We start from the raw sequence: 19,604 nt of genomic DNA, 5'->3' as shown, positions 1-19,604 counted from the left end.
ACTCATTGGATCAACTTAATTTAATGAATTAGATTCATTATATTAAGTTGGCTTGAATCAAATGGTTAGATTAGATCAATCATGGAAGAGATTTGGTCAAGTTTGACTTGACTTGAGAGGAAGATAAAAAGTCAAGTTTGACTTGACTTTATGCCACCTCATTGGTGAGTTGGCATTGATGTAGACTAATGATGTTACTCCACATCATCATGGGTGCCACCTCATGGAAGTTACAAAGTCATTCTCTTTAATGACTTCACATTAATTGCACTTAATGCAAAATTTGGGGGTTACACTTGGAAAGTGGCCGACCACTTTTAAATGTGAAGAGAATTCATTTTTCTCATTCAAGTGCATTCACATCTTCTTCCTCTTGGAGCTCTTTCTTCTCCCTCTCCTCCTCTCTTGGCCGAACAAGACAAGGTGCTAGCACACCTTTGTTTGGTCTTCTCTATCAAGGATTGTTCGTGTGGATACTTCTAGAGGACCGTACGCTTGACTGTCTAGAGATTCGGCACCTTGGACGAGCGGGATTCGTGAAGGGCGCGCTTCAAAGGTATAACCTTTTCTTCATGTAAATCTAGAAGTAGATCTAGTTTGAAACTCGTATTCGTAAGTTTTTGAAAATTTTTCTTTGCACGGATCCGTTGGCTAGGGAGTTTCGGGGTTTCCGTGACGCGAAAAAGCGATTTTCGTGGCCGGAAAAACCCAACAAATAAGAGAGATTTACTATTAAATAATTTATTTAATATTAAAATACTTCCCGGAGAGATGTCCACGTAGCTACACGCTCGACTAAAGGATATCCTTTATGACCTACATCTGATCGGACACAACCTGGAGAATCGTGGCACGATAAGGTACGCATTGAACGCCTTCCGAGAAACGCTTTGTGGGCATCAATAGTGATGCATACAAAGTTTCTAGGGATCTTTCAATTCTTAAATTAGACAAATTTTTTTGTGAATTAGAATTACATGAACAGTTTAACTTGAGTCAAGCCGAGAAAGGTATTGCTTTATATGCAGGATTAAGTAAAGAAACCAAGACCAAAATCAAGAATCAATCAGAAAGTGAGTCTGACTCAGACTCAACTAATGAAGAAGAGCTGGTCAATATGGTTTGAAAACTACTAACAAGAAAGAAGTTCAAAAGGAGCACTAAGAAGACACTAATCAACCAGATACAAAACAAATAAGAAATAATTTGTTATGAATGCAATAAGAAGGGACATTTCAAAAAAGAATGCCCTAACCGGAAGAAGGAAAAATCAAAATCAACAAGAAGGAAGAAGACCCTCCAAGTGACCTGGGATGACTCATCCTCTAAGGAGTTCGATGCTGAAGAACTGAAGCACTCGAGCTATCTTTCTCTTATGGAAATAAATGAAGATTCCGAGTCCGATGAAGAGTATGAGTCCAAGACCGACATCGAGTCCAAGAGAAGTCACGAATCCGTATCCATTTTCGAAGGTCCCAATACGGTAACTTTTTATTCCAAGTCAAACTTAAAGTAAATGCTTGTTTAAAAAATTAACAAAATTCAAAAAATAAAATAACTTACTACTTAAGGAAATAAACTACCTTAAGGAGCAAGTTAACTTGAGCAACTCGACTAACGAAGTTCAAGTCAGAACTTTAACTCAAGTTGCAAAACTTGGGGAAGAAAATTCTAACCTGAAAGGTCAAGTCAAGCGACTCAAGAAAATATTGGAAAAGTTTAAATTGGGATCTAAGTGTCTAAATATGATACTTGGGTCGCAACGAGCCGTGTACAACAAATTGGGACTTAGTTATAAACCAAACAAAATCAACAAACCATACCTTTCTTTAATCAGTCAAAATGTTAGAAATCAAGTCCAAGTACGGGTTCCTAAAAATGCTTAACCAAAACAATCAAACCAAACCAATATTTGATTCCTAGGAGTTAAATTCACTACTTAGATATATCATATCTAAGCTATGATTCAAGGAGAGCAAATAGAAAAATTATTCAACCAACTTGATTCATAAACTATACATGCCTAGGATTAAGTTTACTTTTCTGCTTAGTTTAGAATGGTTAGTTAAAAAGGTTACCAAACCCTAATAACATAGTGTCGGATTAGGATGATAATACGTCAAGGAAGCTTTGTCAAAGCTTTGTTTAGGTTGAATCTTGTGTATTCTACCTGATGCACTAGACTTAGTGGATATAATCGAAGCTACCCCAGTCAAACATGCGCTAGTTAGACCAAAACCTAGTATTAAGTTCTTTGGGTAGAACTATTTAGAAAGTATTCAGAAAGTGATCCATCGTTGATACACAAGAAAATCATATGCCTCACCACTGACTGAAAACTTATCCTTAAAAATCTTATTTGATTAACCAAAACTAAATTTGAATATAACATGAGTTCAGTAACCTTTTTCAAAATACTTAATTAAAATTAATTATTTAAACTTAATTAACTTAATAAAACTTAATTATTTAAAAACTTAATTAATTAATTTTTAAACTTAATTATTCTAAAACTAAATTAAATATTAATTTCAAACTTAATTAATTTTTAAACTTAATTATTCTAAAACCTAATTAAATATTAATTTCAAATTAATTAATTTTAAACTTAATTAATTTTCAAACATAATTATTTTAAAACTAAATTAAAAATTAATTTCAAACTTAATTAATTTTCAAACTTAATTATTCTAAACCCTAATTAAATATTAATTTCAAACTTAATTATTTTAAAACTTAATTAAAAATTAATTTAAAACTAAAATTAAACTTAATAATTTTTAAAAACATAATTAAAATAAAATTAAAATCAATTTAATTAAAATTTAACTAATTAAATTAAACTAAACTTAAATTTAAATTAAACTAATTAAAATTAAGCTAAAATTTAAATTAAATTGAAATTATTAATTATGAACTTAAATTAAAATTAATTAAAAATTAAATTAAAATTAATTAAAAACTTAAATTAATTATAAACTTAAATTAATTATAAACTTAAATTAAAATTATTAATTATTAAACTTAAAAATTAAAATGATTAAAACTTAAATTAATTAAGAATTAACTTAATACTTAACTAAAACTAAAATACCTAAACTCAATTAAAACTAAATTAAATTAAACTTAATTTTAAACTTAACTAATTAGTTATTTAAAAATTAATTTAAAACTTAATTAATTTAAAGCTAAATTATTTTCAATCTTAATCATTTTTAAATCATAATAAAAATAAATTAAACTAAATTAAAACTAAACTAAATTAAACTTAATTTTAAACTTAACTAATTAGTTATTTAAAAATTAATTTAAAACTTAATTAATTTTAAACTAAATTATTTTCAAACTTAATTATTTTTAAATCATAATTAAAATAAAATTAAACTTAATTTAATTAAATTTAACTAATTAAATTAAACTAAGACTTAACTTAATACTTAACTAAAACTAAAATACCTAAACTCAATTTAAACTAAATTAAAACTAAACTTAAATTAAACTAAATTAAAATTAATTTTAAACTTAACTAATTAGTTAATTAAAAATTAATTTAAAACTTAATTAATTTAAAACTAAATTATTTTCAAACTTAATTATTTTTAAAATGTAATTAAAATAAAATTAAACTTAGTTTACTTAAGATTTAACTAATTAAATTAAACTAAACTTAAATTTAAATTAAACTAATTAAAATTAAACTAAACTTAAAATTTAATTAAAATTATTAATTATAAACTTAAATTAAAATTAATTAAAAACTTAAATTAATTATAGTTAAAAATTAAATTAAAATTATTAATTATTAAACTTTAAAATTAAAATTATTAAAACTTAAATTAATTAAGACTTAACTTAATACTTAACTAAAACTAAAATACCTAAACTCAATTTAAACTAAATTAAATCTAAACTTAAATTAAACTAAATTAAACTTAATTTTAAACTTAACTAATTAGTTATTTTAAACTTAAATTTAATAAATTAACTTTAAACTTAACTAATTTTAAACTTATAACTTAAAGTATAACTTAAAATTATTAATTACTTAATGAACATAATTATTTTCAAATACCTTAACCTTAAACAAATTTAAAAATAATAATTAAAAAAATAAATAAAGGTTCGGTCGACCGAATGACTTGTTCGATCGACCAAACACTACGTTTATTCTGACCTATGCCCGATTCAGTTAAGTCGAGCAATTATTTATTCGGTCGACCGAAAAACTGGTTCAGTCAATCGAATATGTAAATTTATCGCTGAAAATTGAACTTATCCTACATTATTTAGTCGACTGAACACCTAGTTTAGTCTACCGAAAACTTCAATCCACCCTTATCTAACGTCCGCTAAAAGTAAACGTATGATCAATTTTTCGATCGACCGAACACCAAGTTTAGTCGATTGAAAACCAACCTCTTCTTCTGATTGGTCAAAAACACGACGTTTTGAAGGAGGGAGTTGGGTGAGACTCGGCTTCTACCTGAGTATTGGTTTTATAGACCTTGATTGGTCGATCGATCGAGGTCTATAAGACTAATATTCGAGTAGAAGTCGAGTCTCATCCAACTCCTTCCTTGCCTTCTTCCCTTTCTTCGCCTTACAATCCTATTTCGCCGTCTACAACCTTCCTAGGACCAGGATCATGCTTCGATATGTTCTAAAAGCATTTTTTTTCGCTTAGTTTCTTTATACTCTCTTTTTGTTATTGTAGCGAAAAACTTCGTAAATGTACCCAAAAAGAGGCTAGCTCCTCTAACCCCAGCCAAAACCTTAGGTTTTCCATAGAGGACCTATATCAATCTTTTAGCAACAAAACATTTTTAGTAGTTGGAACTAGGTGTCATGATCTACCTTTTTACCATACCTACTGCCCTGAAATAATTGATATCATTCAGCATTACTCTTTAGATAGTCTAGTTCTCTGTAGACATGCATACAATCTCACACTTTGTACTGAATTCTATCGTAATTTATGTGAGATTTATGCTCATCATTTTAAGACTAGAGTTGCATCGAGGGATATGTTGTTTGACTTTGACATATTTACTCGCTTCTTAAGTATGCATCTTTCACTTAATCAGATTTTTCCTTATCCTTCTTACCCTGACACTTTACTTGATCCATTTTCTCATCTAATTCTTGATGTCATGTATGCTGATTTCTTCCAAGGTCCACGACCAACGAAGATGTCATTCGTTTCTCTTAGTCCAAACGACAACGCTCTCTACAAAATGATCATTTCTTGCATTCATCCCCTTTCATCCAGAGATCAGGTGGTCCTACGCTAAGTTCATCTCTTTTTAATGTATGCTCTTAAGCATAAATTAGATTTAGATTTTGCTTATTGGGTCTTTAGGTCTATTATTTACTACTCTAGCTATAGTACTTCGTTTAATGTACATATGGTTTATTGTCACATCCTTATCGCCTTCAGAGCCTCCTTAGGAGTAGGGGTAGGACGTGGAGAATTGATAGAGCTTTCCGATTTTGATCTAGTTGGCCTCCGTCAGATGTCCTTGGCTGGGATTAAAGCTAGTTCTCAGGGCTTGGTTTACAAGCGAACTCATCCATGTTATGTTTCGCCTGCTGCGGAAGAGCCTAATATTGATATCCCTATCGCCGTAGAGGAGCCTTTTGTTCCATTTTTGGCCTTAGAGTTTCCCTAGACTCCATATTTTGATGTTGTCCAAGGGACATTATCTTCAGCTCCTTCACAGTCAAAAGATCCATTCAGTTAGCTGCGTAACGACATATTTGGTCGATTCAACTCGCTACAAACTATGCTTTAGGAACAACTCACAGAGTTCCATCAGGACATCACTAAACGAGTCAATACTTTGGAGGTGTAGCAAACTGAGATGTTCGATTATTTTTGATTTGTGCACGATCCTTCACCCCCTCCTTCTGATGATTGACCTAATGTATTTGCTATTTTGACATTATGACAATGCGTGTATTTGGATTTTGTACCTTTTATTATGTGTACTTTTTAGTTCTGACTTTTAAACTACATTTATATTGATGCGTTTTATAGATTAGGTTTCTCTATTTCTTATTACACTTTTGAAAATTATTAATTAGTTTTTTAAAATTATATTTTCAAAATTTTCCTTTTAAAATTTATTTTCAAAATATTTTATCTTTTTAGACTAGCCTAGGTCTTATCGTAGAATTGTATGTTCCTATAGTTTTAGTAGTCAGCATCTCACAAGCATAACAGGATACCTTGCTTGTGTATTTTGATACATAGAACGGTGTGAGATGTTTAGGACTTAGCCTAAGATTTCAGATGTTTATGTCAGTGCATCACTATAAATCTGGGCTTTAAACAAAATACATTGATCAATTTGAGTAATCTGGCTAGTAACAAACTAGTTAGAATCAAACACTTAAATTGATCATCCTAAATCAGCAATTGTTATCTTGTGGTAGTTAGCTAAGTATGAAGGTTAGACATTTCATCATAAGAAGATTTTTTTTTTTTAATTTTTAAAATCATGCTTGGACTTTTAGGTACCTTTCAATTTTAGGGGGAGCTTCAATATCATTTTTGAAAATTTTCAAGTCTAAGGAAATTCAAACTTAATTTTTTAAAATTTATTTTCAATTTATTTTCTTTTCTTTAACATATTTTCAAAATTATTTTTAACCTTTATCTTTACAAATTTTTTCCAAAATTATTTTCAAATTTTTTTTAACATATTTTTAAAATTATCTTCAACCTTTATCTTTACAAAATCATTTTCAAAATTCTCTTTATCAAATTTGTAAAAAAAATTTAAAAATTTTTAACTTAACAAATTTTTAAAATTAGTTTTAATTTTTTTTTCAAAATATTTATCTTAACAATTTTTTTAAAAAGATTAACTTTAACAGATATTTAAACTTATTTTCAAATTTTTATTTGACTTTCAAAATTTTCAAACTTCTTTTCAAAATTTATCTTCAGAATGTATCTTTATAATTTTTGGATAAATTTTCAAAAATCTACTTTTTAAATCTAAATATCTTGGAATATTGCTTAAAATTTTTTTTAACCCATCCTTATTTTCAAAACCATATTTTTAACATCTTTATTGGTTCAAACTTATTGTTTGTGTTTCCTCTATTTTTGATATATGTCAAAGGAAGAGAGATAGTAAATTCAGGGGGAGTTATTAAATTCAGGGGAGTGTTAAGTAAAAAATTGCTTGTTTACTTATCTTTGTATATGTTATTAACTTAATTGTGAACCTTGGTTGCCAAACATTAAAAAAGGGAAAGATTGTTAGTGTATGGTACACCAGAATCAAACTTGAATTTTGATTTTATCAAAGGTTCAAGTTAAGTCATGCGGTGATCTAACAAATTAACTAAGTGTACATGATGTTTTCTCAACCGAGGAAATCTTAGCAGATTATGGAAGCTAGGTAGGAAGCTAGGCAGGAAGCCCAAGTGGGTTGAGAGGATCCGACACTTGGCATGATAGCTCGATAGGTTTGGAGGATCGAAGATTGAGAGGAAGTCCTGGTGAGCCGATCCGATGCTAAGCAGTAAAGTCTAAACAAGTCTGGAGAACCAATATTTGACAGATAGATTGAGGTAAACAAACTGGAGAGGAGCGACAATGAGGTTGTGTTCTGGGAAGGAACAAACCCTAGGTCGCTGATCTAACTAAAGAAACTGGGAAGGTTTCCAAGTTGAAATCAAGATAGTTCTACTGTCAAATACTACTCATGTATCTTACTATTCATATATTATTGTCCTAACTCTATTTTGCAGGGATATATTGTGTTTAACTCTGTTTTGTAGGAACCAACCTGATCGGTTGATCAAACCCAGGGATCGATCAACCGGACCAGATCGACTCAGACTAGAATTCAGACCAGAACAGAATAGAGTTCAATCCAAGGTTGATCGGTCGATGGAACCAAATGATTGGTTGACTGAACCATGATGACATGACAGAGATCAGATCGAACCGAAGAAAAGAAGGAAACCAGGATGATCAGTCAACTGAACACAAGGATGGGTCAACCGAACGATCACGTCATTAATGAAGAATTAAATACAAATCTCGGCAAACAGGGAAAGTTCACTATTAAATTGACCGAACATGGTGATCAATCGACCAAACCATTAAACATCATAAATGCATGAAGATCGAATCTCAGCAAAAAAAGAAAGCATAGGATTCAGTCAACCGATAGGAGGTTTGGTCGATCAAACAGATCAGTTAACCAATGAGTTTATTAGTCGACCGAACCATGCTTATAAAAGGGGAGCTTGAGGTCTAAGGCAGGTATCAAGTCTTCTGTTCACCTCTGTGCAAAAGCTCTGTTTATGCTACTACTTTGCAACACATCTTCAAGCAAACTACTACTCCAACAAGACACCGACGATCTTCATCTATACTCTTTTTCGGTATACTTTATTTTAGTTTGCATTGTACTTAAATTCAAATAAGATAGTATTTTGTTATTATCTTATATTCCATCTGTACGAATTGCTTCTTTCCGAAGATTTCGGAAAGAAGAGTTTTAGTGGATTATCCAACGGTGTGATAAAGAATGCGGGTCTTGGAGTATGAGTCGACCTAGGTTCCGAACCAAGTAATCAAAACTTGTTCTTTATTTTCCGCTGCACTATTCTTGTTTTAATGCTTGAAAAGAAAGTTTTTAACGTGCAATATATACCCTTTTCTATCGCATCTTTTGATCCTTCAATTACATGCTCCTTTCTTGAAAGATTGTTTATGTGCATATTATGTACATTGTTTCGTTCATCGACTTCAACTAGTATTAAATGCAGCTGTTGAAACAGAGGTATGCATTTGGTTATTCTTTTCAAAATTGAATTCTATTTGTAATCTTTTTAACTCATCTCCTAAACGTCATGCTGAGTTACTTTCTGCTCAAAGAGTTGAAGCTGCGCATATGGTAGCTATTAGTGAACGCGATATCGATAAAGGATATAATCAAATTAGAAATTTATCGCAGTCTGGAAAGACTCGTTGGAGTTCTAATTTTGACTCAATTTGTAATATGATTGATATGTATAGCTCTGTGATTACTGTATTAAAAAACATGGTGTATGATGGGTCCTTTACTCTATCTGTGGTGAAGCTAGTGATTTGTTGATAGCGATGAAGTCTTTTGATTTCATATTCATATTACACTTGATGCAAAAGATAATAGAGTTAACAAATCTTCTTTATTGAGCATTGTAAGAGAAATATTTAGATATTTTAAATGTAATGGACTATGTTTCAATTACTAAAACTTTGCTTCATACTTTGAGAGAAGAAGGATTTGTTATTCTAGTTAGTTATGTGAAAGAAGTTTGTACCAAGTATGACATTGAGATATCTCACATGGAAGCTCGTTATAAATCTGTTACAAGCCGTTCTTGTCAACAAAATGATTTAATCATGAGCACCACTATCAATTTGATGTATTTACTACTGCAATAGGTTTTCAAGTTGAAGAGCTTAATAGTTAGACTCAAGGATGAGGCAGTCGAACTTCTTAAGCTTAGTTGTGCTTTGGAACCTAAAAAAACTTTAAACTTTTTAATGTTGATCACATATATTGACTTGTTCAGAAATTCTATCCTCTTGATTTTAATACACAAGATTTGAACCACTTGAGAATGCAATTGGATCACTATAAGATTGATGTTGTTGGTCATGAAAGATTTCAGAATTTATCAACTATTTCTGAATTATGTCAAAAATTAGTTAAAATAAATAAATCAGGAACTTACAATTTGATTGACAGGTAATTTTTTCTCATTTGCTAGTTTATATATTATAACTATATTATTTACTTATATATTGAATCTAATATATTTATTTAATTGATAGGTTGATTCGTCTTGTTTTAACTCTTCCCGTCTTTACAAGAACAATAGAACGAGCATTTTTAGCTATTTGACTTTTTAAAATAGCTTTTCATAACAAGATGGAAGAAGAGTTTTTAATAGATTCTATGGTTATCTATATTGAACGGGAGTTAATTGAAAATATTGATAACGCTATAATAATTAATGAGTTTGATTTCAAGAAGAATCTAAGAGCACAATTTCAAGAACATTTTTGTTCTATATTTTTGAATGTATTGAATATTAAATATTTTTATGTCATGCTTTTTAAAAACTAATATTTACATACTTTTTTTTATTTTATTTGTATTTTTGAATTGATTAATTTTTTATATCAATTATAGTGTATAGTCAGCTACAATAACTTTGAATCCTAGCTATGCTCCTACCGTGCTAAAAATTTTAGTATAACAAAAATATATATCAGTATCGTATTAAAAATTTAATATTACTGTAACTTTAATATACTAGATCTTTGATATATTATAAATTTTATAACGTTTGTATAATAAATATACCAATCGATAAATATTGAAATATGGAAAAAAAATTCTCATCACGATAATATGAATGGTGTCAACACATGTGGTTTTCGTCTTTCTTTCTATATTTTGGTATTTTTAGATATATTGAAATATCAAAAAATTACAAATTTCATATCAATATCTAAAATTTTAGTACGGTATTATATCTTACCAAGATTTTTGATATTCCGAAATTTTCAATATGAATGATATCTATGTATGATATATCAAAATTTTTGATATTTTATCAACCTCAAGATCTTCTGAGCCATGAGCGTTGATGTAGATGTCGACATCTTGAACCGTCTTCCTCTTTTTCTCACATTTTCCTTTTTTATTCCGCGTTTGATTCCTTCTCAACATTGTCGAACTCCTAGGCTTAAGCTTGGATAGGCAGTAACACGGCTCTACCCTTTAATATAATACAAAATGTTAATTACATAGCCTCCTAAACACAACACTATGTTTTTTAAATTAGGGAAGTTTAGGGTCTTATAGTAAAATTGAATGAATAGTTAGATGATTTAAAAAAATTTTAAACTTCAAAAAGTAAGAGATCATTAAAAAAATATTCCAACTGATCAGACTAATATAACACATTTTTTAAATTGAACTTATTTATCAATGGTAATAAAATTACTGAATGACCTTAAGTTTTAAGTACAAGATCTAAGAAATTCTAAGAGATAGAATAAAGTTTTGATAATTGGACCAGTTTAAACAAAACTATTAGTTTTTATAATGAACATTAAAAATTCAGATGAAAATAACTTTATATACTTGGAGTTTATTTATGTCCGTTACATATAACAAATATATAAAATAAATAAGAGTGAAGATTAAAATTATTAGTTAGAGTCCTAGAGTCAATCATTTGATGATTGTATTTTAGACTTGTTGTATCATATTCTATATAAATAAAGATATTTGGTTTTTGGTTATTATACTTACTTGTATTTGTGCCAAATAAACTAAGTATAATGTCCTTGAGTAGACGGTTCTCACCTATATCAATCGGTTAGTTGAACCGATAGTGAGATGATATAGGGAACACTACTCTTAATCATTCCTAGTCGAGTATTAACATTCAGGGATAATGTTAATGCAATAAGACTAGCATGTAGGTCAACTCGATGACTTGATCTCAGAAGTCATGGATATAGAGATATCAAGTTGACACATAGGTATGCATTGGAGAATGTATACTGAATGACCCGCCATGAGAAAGTATCATGGATCGTTATATGAGTGTCATATACTTTCTCATGTGGCTATTAGTATGACTACTAGTCCTTAGACCTGAAGTCACCATGGATCCCTACATAAGGAGTTATGTACTTTGGTTTCGTCAAACGTCACCCGTAACTGGGTGGACTATAAAGGCGATTACTGGGTATGTAATGAATTATGCAGAGGGATGTGAGTGATGTAGATGGGATCTATCCCTCCTATATGACGGGAGCGACATCGATATTCTTGATAGAGTGAGACCACGAAGTGCATGGCCATGCCCAAATGAGTCAATATAGGATATTGAGCTCATTTGATTGAGTGAGTCTACTTGAAATTCAAGATTTAGATTAATTAGAGGATGACACGGTCTATGCCTTACATTGATCAATCTAGATGTCTAGGATAGAAGGACACTTGTCATATTTTGTGAGGAGTCACAATTAGTAGTCACAAGGTGATGTTGGATCTCAACATTCTTGTAACTTGGGTAGTAATGATGTGTTATTAGATACCGCTCATTACTTATGCTCCTAAATGAGTTTAGAGTCATTGCCAACGTTACAAGAACCTATAGGGTCACACACTAAGGACAATTAGATGGAGATTAGGTTCATTAGATGAACCTAAATGATTACGTTCATATGATGAACCAAATTAGATTAAGAGTAATCCAAAGTAGGCTAATTGAGTTGGACTCAATTTGGTTCATGTGTTAAGTGAGTCTAATTTGGACTTAGACTCATTTAATTAATTTAATTCAATGAATAGAGATTCATTAAATTAAAATTGACTTGAACCAATGGTTAGATTAGATCAACCAAGGGAGAGAAGTGGTCAAGTTTGACTTGACTTAAGTAGGAAGATGAAGAGTCAAGTTTTGACTTGACTTTGACTTGACTAATGCCACATCATCAAGGCTTCTTCATTTGGTCAAGTTTGACTTGACCAAATGCCACCTCATGGAGGAGATCAAGAGACTTGACTCTTGATATTCCATGGGGGTTACATGCCTTGAAGTGGCCGGCCACTTTTAGGTGGAATGAAAAATTGATTTTTCATTCAAGTGGTTGTAACTCAATCTTCTTCTTCCTCTTGAGTTCTCTTCTTGCTCTCCCTCTCCTCCCTACTGATCTCTAAGGTTGCTAGCACATCCTTAGAGATTTTTTTCTCCATCTCTTGCTTGTGTGGATACATATAGAGAAGTATCTACTTTGACACTTTCGAGATCCGGCGAACCGAGGACGAGCGGGATTGCGAAGGGCTTCGCATCAAGGGTATATTCTTTCTTCATGTAGATCTAGGAGTAGATCTAAGTTGTAAACTCGTACTCGTAAATTTTGTTCTATACTCTTCGCACGGATCCATTGGCTAGGGTGATTCGGGGTTTCTGCGACGCGAAAAAGCGGTTTTCGCAGCCCGAAAAATCCAACAGTGGTATCAGAGCCACGTGCGAAGCTTGTACGAGTTTAGTTTTTGTTTTTATGAAAAAAATTCAGTTCTGTGATATTCTGTAATTTTATGGTTTTTAGAGTTTTTATGGGTATTTTTCTCGTAGAAGCGAAGCACAAGTGTTTCGGCACTTGTAGGCTTCGACTACCGAGAAGAATTTTTCAAAACGGCAACGTTTCACCCAAAAAAATTTTGGGACAGAGGGCTAAGGCGCTCTTGGATCGCTTAGGAGCAACTCGCGATGGTTAGATCGCGGGTAGGGGTACTGCCCCTAACCCCGCAAGGGGATTTGCTCCGCGATTGCGCCCGAAATCGCTAATCGGGACTGCCGGGAAAAATTTACTCATAAAATCTGTAAAATTATAAAAAAATTACAGAAAATTATAGAAATATATAATTTTGAATTATATATTAATTTTGTGATAGTCATGGCCCAAACAACCCAAATTGGATTTGGAAATGTGTTGTAATTCATAATACGGCCTGCGTGCCGTTATGTGATGTGCGTGCTATATTTATTTTATTTTTATTTTATTTTCACGGCATGCGCGTCGTGCCTTTATCTTATATTCTGGTTGTAAATTAGATTTAGACTCGAATGTAACTCGAGTTTCAAAATTGTAATGTAATTTTGAAACGGTGGAAGGTCCACACGAGACGGAGTTACGAGGAGGGCGCGAGCAACACAAGGTGGTCAAAGGAAGAAGCTTGAGAAGCTGTTGACCTTAGGTTGACCATCCGATCTTCTCATTGGCTTGAGAAGATCGTAGTAGGGCCATGACACAATCACAAAATAATTTAATTAATTGCTTATATGTATGTGATGCATGTTTAATTAAGTAGTTAATTAGTGCCTAGCGATTAGATTAGATCTAAATCGTGCACATGATGCACCCTTCGATTAGATTAGATCTATCGAGTATATGATATGCATCATCATTTAGATTAGATCTAAATCACGTCAACTCGTAATGCCTACCATGCCGTGATACCTACCACTACCTCGATCGCATGTTGTTGTTGAATCTGCCAAAGCAGAGCAACACATACTATCTTGGTAGGGTACGGAGGGACAATCTTGGTCCCGCCTATCAACGCATGGGTGAATACAACTCAATTAGATTGAGTATTCCTAGTTAACTCGGTTGGATCGAGTATAACTATAGGCATTCTTCCAACGGTTGGAAAGATAGGTCAAAATCACATATATATTAACTCTCGGGCGTATTAGCCAAAGCTAACTCGAGTTTTAATATAAATGCGGATTTTGATCCTATAAACAAGAGTTGTATAGAGATGTAATTGGTAATCGTTACCTACCGATCATACTAAGTCTTGGGCGTATTAGCCAAAGCTAACTCAAGAGTTAGTATGATGTGGATCTTGTCCCACATGAATTATAGAATTCAGTGGGAGCATCATTTAGTTAAAGGCCTAATTAAATGATTAAGAATATAATACTTATTTCTGCATTTATTTCTGTTGTAGAATTGTCATGACGTCGAACACTAACACCTTCTCTCTGCGATCCGTCCTCGAGAAGGACAAGCTTAACGGAACAAACTTCCTGGATTGGTACAGGAACCTGAGAATAGTTCTCACCCAAGAACGTAAACTGTACGTTCTGGAGCAGCCCATTCCGGAGGCTCCTCCTGCCACTACCCCGCAAGCTGACCGAGATGCTTTCAAGAAGCATCAAGATGACGCATTAGATGTGTCTTGTCTAATGCTCGTGACCATGAACTCTGAGCTTCAGAAGCAACATGAGTTAATGGGCGCTTACGATATGGTTGAATATCTTCGTCAACTGTATCAAGGTCAAGCGAGGCATGAGAGATTTGAGATCTCAAGGGCACTGTTTCAGTGCAAGATGCCAGTAGGCCCATATGTACTCAAAATGATTGGGTACATAGAGAACCTACAAAGGTTGGGGTTCCCTCTTGGCCAAGAGCTGGCTACTGACCTAATCTTGCAATCCTTGCCGGATAGCTACAGTCAATTCGTTCTAAACTACAATATGAACGAGATTGACAAGCCACTGCCCGAGCTTCTTAGCATGTTAAGAACTGCTGAGCTAAACCTTAAGAAGGCTAAGCCCAACACTGTTCTGATGGTTCAGAAACATAAGGGCAAGGGCAAGCCCAAAGGCAAGGGAAAGTCCCGAGCCAAGGGCAAAGGCAAGGCACTGAAGCCTAAAGGAGGGGTCGCCAAGGATGCTACCTGCTTCCACTGCGGTCAGACCGGGCCCTGGAAGAGGAACTAGAAGAAGCGAAGTGAGACTTCCACTTCAGGTATATATGTTATAAAAGTCAATCTATCTATTTCTACATCATGGGTATTAGATACTAGATGTGCTTCTCACATTTGTACTGATGTGCAGGCACTGAGAAATAGCAGGGCATTGACAAAGGGCGAGGTGGACCTACGAGTAGGCAATGGAGCACGGGTTGCTGCTGTTGCTGTAGGGACTTACTTTCTATCTCTGCCCTCTGGGCTTGTACTAGAGTTAGTCGATTGTTGTTATGTGCCTGCATTAACTAAAAACATTATATCAGTTTCTTGTTTGGACAAGAAAGGTTTCTCGTTTACTATAAAGAACAAATGTTGTTCCGTCTATTTAAACGATATGTTCTATTGTAGTGCACCTCTGATAAACGGACTCTATATTCTAGACCTTGAGAGCCCTATCTATAACATAAATACCAAGAGGTTCAAGTCAAATGACATGAACCAAACCTACCTCTGGCACTGCCGCTTAGGTCATATAAATAACAAGCGCTTATCCCAGCTCCATAAGGATAGTTTGCTGGACTCATTTGATTTTGAATCATATGAGATATGCGAGTCATGCCTACAAGGCAAGATGACCAAGACTCCCTTTAGTGGGCACAGCGAGAGAGCGACTGATTTGTTAGGACTTATACATAGTGATATATGTGGCCCTTTCAATGTCGCTGCTAGAGGTGGTTATAGGTACTTCATCACATTTACTGATGACTTCAGTAGATATGGTTATGTGTACTTGATGACACATAAGTCTGAATCTTTTGAAAAGTTTAAAGAATTCAAGAATGAAGTACAGAACCAGCTTGGCAAGAATATTAAGATACTTCGATCCGATCGAGGTGGAGAATACCTTAGCTATGAGTTCCGTGACTATCTAGCTGAGTGTGGGATTCTATCCCAACTCACTCCTCCTGGAACACCACAGTGGAATGGTGTATCCGAAAGGAGGAATCGTACCTTATTAGATATGGTACGATCTATGATGAGTCACACAGATCTTCCGACATACCTTTGGGGCTATGCTTTAGACACGGCAGCTTTTATACTCAACCGAGTTCCATCCAAGGCCGTGATAAAGACACCATATAGGATATGGACTGGGAGAGATGCCCAGGTGTCTTTCATGAGGATTTGGGGTTGTGAGACTTACATTCGACATCAAGTCTCAGACAAATTAGGACCCAAATCCGACAAGTGCTTTTTCATTGGATATCCCAAGGAAACTAAGGGATATTACTTCTACATTCCTAGTCAGCACAAGGTAGTTGTGGCAAAGACTGAGGTCTTTCTAGAAAGGGACTTTGTTTTTAGAAAGACTAGTGGGAGCGCGTTCGATCTTGAAGAAGTTCAAGATGCGAACAATAGCACTGATGCCTCGATGGAAATTGAACTGGAACCACAAAGTGTTGTGGATGATGTTGTTCCACAAGGAGTTGAGGAACAATAACCAGTTCAAGTAGACATACCTCTTCGCAGGTCTGATAGGGTACGTCGTCAGCCTGAGAGATACTCATTTCTCTTGTCTGACCATGATGACGTTATGCTCATAGAGGATGAGCCTACCACCTATTAGGAAGCTGTGATGAGACCAGATTCCGAGAAATGGCTAGAAGCAATGAGATCCGAAATGGAATCCATGTACACCAACCAAGTATGAACTTTGGTTGATCCACCTGAAGGGGTAAAACCCATTGGGTGTAAGTGGGTCTTTAAGAGAAAGACTGACATGGATGGACTTATCTATAAGGGTCGCTTGGTAGCTAAAGGTTTCAAGCAGATTCATGGTATTAACTATGATGAAACCTTTTCTCCAGTAGCGATGTTTAAGTCCATTCGGATCATGCTTGCTATTACAGCCTACCATGACTATGAGATATGGCAGATGGATGTCAAAACCACATTTCTGAATGGAAACCTGCTCGAGGATGTGTACATGACACAACCTGAGGATTTTGTAGATCCACAGCATACTAGCAGAGTATGCAAGCTGCATAGGTCCATTTATGGACTAAAGCAAGTTTCTCGAAGCTGGAATCTTCGATTCGATGATGCAATCAAACAGTTTGGTTTCATCAAGAACGAATATGAGTCTTGTGTCTACAAGAAGGTTGTAGGGGATATAGTTGTCTTCCTCATATTGTATGTGGATGACATACTACTCATTGGGAAGGGCATCCCTATGCTTCAGTCTGTCAAGACCTGGCTAGGGAGTTGCTTCTCAATGAAGAACTTAGGTGAGGCATCCCGCATTCTAGGGATACAGATCTATAGAGATAGATCTAAGAGATTGCTTGGCCTAAGTCAGAGTACATATATTGACAAGATACTCCTACGGTTTGCCATGCAGAACTCCAAGAAAGGATTTCTGCCGATGTCACATGGCGTGAGTCTTTCGAAGACTCAAGGTCCCTCTTCTAGAGAGGAGAGAGACCGCATGGATCAGATCCCTTATGCCTCAGCCATAGGATCGATCATGTACGCCATGCTATGTACTCGACCTGATGTCTCGTATGCTTTGAGCATGACGAGCAGATACCAGTCAGATCCAGGTGAAAGTCACTGGATAGCGGTCAAGAATATTCTTAAGTACTTAAGAAGGACTAAAGAATATTTCTTGATATATGGAGGCGATGATGAGCTAGCTATAAAGGGTTATAGTGATGCTAGCTTCCAGACCGACCAGGATGACTATAGATCGCAATTCGGGTTTGTGTTTTGCTGTCAGCTGGAAGAGTTCGAAGCAGGATACAGTAGCTGATTCTACAACAGAAGCCGAGTACATTGCTGCATCAGAGGCAGCAAAGGAGGCAGTTTGGATCCGCAAGTTCATCACTGAACTTGGGGTGGTTCCTAGCATTGCTGACCCCATTGAGCTCTATTGTGACAACAATGGAGCTATAACACAGGCGAAGGAACCTCGCTCACACCAGCGGACCAAACACATACTACGGCGCTTCCATCTCATTCGAGAGATCATCGAGAGAGGAGCTGTGAAGATTTGCAGAGTACCTATAGAGGGTAACATCGCAGATCCCTTGACTAAGCCTTTGGCACAGAGGAAGCATGATGGTCACACTAGGTCATTGGAGCTTAGAGCCTACACTGATTGACACTAGTGCTAGTGGGAGATTGTTAGCTAGAGCCCTAGAGCCAATCATTTGATGATTGTATTTTGGACTTGTTGTATCATATTCTATATAAATAAAGGCATTTGATTTTTGGTTAGTATACTTACTTGTATTGGTGCTAAATAAACTAAGTATAATAATGTCCTTGAGTAGACGGTTCTCACCTATATCAATCAGTTAGTTGAACCGATAGTGAGATGATATAGGGAACACTACTCTTAATCATTCCTAGTCGAGTATTAACATTCAGGGACAATGTTAATGCAATAAGACTAACATGTAGGTCAACTCGATGACTTGATCTCAGAAGTCATGAGTATAGAGATATCAAGTTGACACATGGGTATGTATTGGAGAATGTATACTGAATGACCCGCCATGAGAAAGTATCATGGATCGTTATATGAGTGTCATATACTTTCTCATGTGGCTATTAGTATGACTACTAGTCCTTAGACCTGAAGTCACCATGGATCCCTACATAAGGAGTTATGTACTTTGGTTTCGTCAAACGTCACCCGTAACTGGGTGGACTATAAAGGCGATTACTGGGTATGTAACGAATTATGCAGAGGGATGTGAGTGATGTAGATGGGATCTATCCCTCCTATATGACGGGAGCGACATCGATATTCTTGATAGAGTGAGACCACGAAGTGTATGACCATGCCCAAATGAGTCAATATAGGATATTGAGCTCATTTGATTGAGTGAGTCTACTTGGAGTTCAAGATTTAGATTGATTAGAGGATGACACGGTCTATGCCTCACATTGATCAATCTAGATGTTTAGAATAGAAGAACACTTGTCATATTTTGTGAGGAGTCACAATTAGTAGTCACAAGGTGATGTTGGATCTCAACATTCTTGTAACTTGGGTAGTAATGATGTGTTGCTAGATACCGCTCATTACTTATGCTCCTAAATGGGTTTAGGGTCATTGCCAACGTTACAAGAACCTATAGGGTCACACACTAAGGGCAATTAGATGGAGATTAGGTTCATTAGATGAACCTAAATGATTACGTTCATATGATGAACCAAATTGGATTAAGAGTAATCCAAAGTAGGCTAATTGAGTTGGACTCAATTTGGTTCATGTGTTAAGTGAGTCTAATT

This window comes from Zingiber officinale, chromosome 1B (genome assembly GCF_018446385.1).
Source record: "Zingiber officinale cultivar Zhangliang chromosome 1B, Zo_v1.1, whole genome shotgun sequence".
Taxonomy (NCBI): Eukaryota; Viridiplantae; Streptophyta; class Magnoliopsida; order Zingiberales; family Zingiberaceae; genus Zingiber; species Zingiber officinale.
This window is presented reverse-complemented; position numbering follows the sequence as displayed.